Below are 2453 nucleotides of genomic sequence, written 5' to 3' on the forward strand. Positions count from 1 at the left end.
GAGAAAGGTATCTTCTGTTTAACATATCAAACACTCTCCCTGGGGTACCATCAGCAATATGTGGTGCTTCAGCCTGCAGCTTCTGCATTTCATTTCGAACATTTGTTCCATCAATGCAGGCATGACAAGTTGCTCCCATATAATCTCCAAGTGCCAGAATTACCTTTTGGATCTCTGATACAAGGAATAATAGCTCTTTGCTAAATAGCTGAAGGCTTCTCAAACCCATAAGCATAGATGCCCCGAAGAGACTCCTTTAAGTTCATCTCATCAAAGTTATCAACAATCTCATTCCAGTTGCTCTTGATGACACCATCGGGGTCCATTCCCTCTGGGCCTCCATGTTCTCTGTTATAGTCTGCAGAACCACCAGACATGATCCGAAGAACCGCTCAGCGCCCGACTGAAAACAGATTCAGGTTTCTGACAAAGATTTTCTGCGCATTATAATCTAGAATGAATGGTTGTATTTTTAATGTTGATTCTGTTTTTGTCTTTTACATTTTTCTTTGCTGTAAAACTGAAACCATACTTCATCTTCAATTTCAAAAGTATAACTTAAAAATGTAAATATTGTTCTATATAAATTTTAAGTATAACTCTGTATATGTGTGTAAAAAAAATATGGCTGGATCTAGGGCTTCAAATGTTACTAAGAACCAATCTCAATACTTCACAGGTGTTTTATTTTGCAGATAAGTTCCCTGACACATAGGGATGCTGACCTCCAGGAGTCCTAAAGGCTGTGTCCCTTAAACTGGGAAGAGAAGCTAGTGTGATGCATGGTGGCACATGCCTGTAATCCCAGCACTCTGAGAGACTGAGACAGAAAAATCCTAAATTCAAGCCTATCCTGGGAAACCCTCCCTAAAAATAAAAATGATATGGAGGCAAAGCCCATTGCAAAGGCCCTGGGTTCAATCCCAAGTACTGAAAAACAAATGACAAACAAACAAAACATGAACCAAGCTGGGACCTGTGTTGCCTACCTATAACCCCAGCTATTCAGGAGGTTGAAGCAGGAGAGTTATAATTGAAGACCAATGTTCTGGTTTATATCTAGATGTCCTTCCAAGTCTCATGTGCATATAGGTAAGGGTTTCTGCGATGTGATTGGCTCACGGGTGTGTGATGTTCATCTGTGGATTAGTCCACAGCTAACATGTGGACTAATGAGATCCACATTGCTAAATCTACTTGTGAAGTGTGATCTAGGAGGTGAAGCTTAGTTGGAGAGACCGGGTCACTGGGGATGTAGCCTGGAGAAGCATATCCTCCTCCTTCCTCTCTTAATCTGTCTTTCTACTTCCTGCTGCCATACCAAGAGCTATTCCCCCTCTGCCATGCCTCTCTGCCAAGCTACCGTGCCCTGCAATCCATCAACTATGTGTTGAAACCAACTGCGATAAACCTCTCCTACTTCACTTTTCAGTTGTCAAGTAGTTTATCTCAGGGACTGGAAAGTAACTAAGACAGATTTTGGTATGGGAGCCAGTGGGGTCATTGCTGTTGTGCCATTTGACCAGGTGGTTTAGAAGCCTTTGGAACTGGCTTGCAGGAGGAGTTTGGAAAATTTGGGGGATGCCATTTAAAGAAGCAACCCTATAACTCTTTGAGCCAAACTTGATGGGAGATTCTGAACAGAGCTCAGAAGCCCAGAATGCTGGTTTTAAAAAGCAGATGGAAAAGACCAAGCTCAGGAGATTTCAGCTGGGAATGAAAGCTCCATTGGCAGTTAGACTTCAGGCCATGGGTGTCATAATCTGGCAGAAAATTTGTCTACATTCTGCTCCTGTCCTGAGGCTGTGGGGGAGACTGAGATTAAGAGCAGCAGACTAATCTGGCAGAGGAAATTTCAAGGCAACCTGATATTGAGGCTGTAGCATAGATATTATTGGGGGCTTTTGCTAGATCTGTGTTGAGGATCAAGAGCAAATGACACAGCAAATGATTTTAAAAGTTCTGAGTTTAGCCCAAAGGAAATTCCAATAAAGTTGAGGCCTGTAAAGATGTAGCAGAGGAGAGGTTGGAGGCTAAAAAGATAAGCATTTAAAAGAAGCCAAGAACTCTGGATCTAGACAATACAAAACATGGCCTGCTGATGTCACCCAGGAGCGCTGGACAGCCTAATATAGAAGTAGTGTGCTGCACTCTAAGGATCCGGCCCTCTCCCATGGCCCTGTGGTCTCTGACCTGTGCTGTGGGCTCTCTCAGCCTGGCACCTACAGCTGTTAGCGGACCAGTCCCTTGTCTGCTCCCTGCCGCCCACATGATAAGCAATGCCTTCCCCCAACTGCCTTCTACTTTGCTGTTGCTCTCTTGCCACCCACTCCTTACTTCTGTGGCCCTTAATGCCAAGACTGTATCCTGGAAGAGTCGTACCAACTACACCATGGCACCAGTGAAGATGGGGAGGTCTGGGGGTCAGGACCAGACAGGCCACATCAGTGTCC

This window comes from Octodon degus, unplaced genomic scaffold (assembly GCF_000260255.1).
Source record: "Octodon degus isolate 3935 unplaced genomic scaffold, OctDeg1.0 scaffold00200, whole genome shotgun sequence".
Classification (NCBI taxonomy): Eukaryota; Metazoa; Chordata; class Mammalia; order Rodentia; family Octodontidae; genus Octodon; species Octodon degus.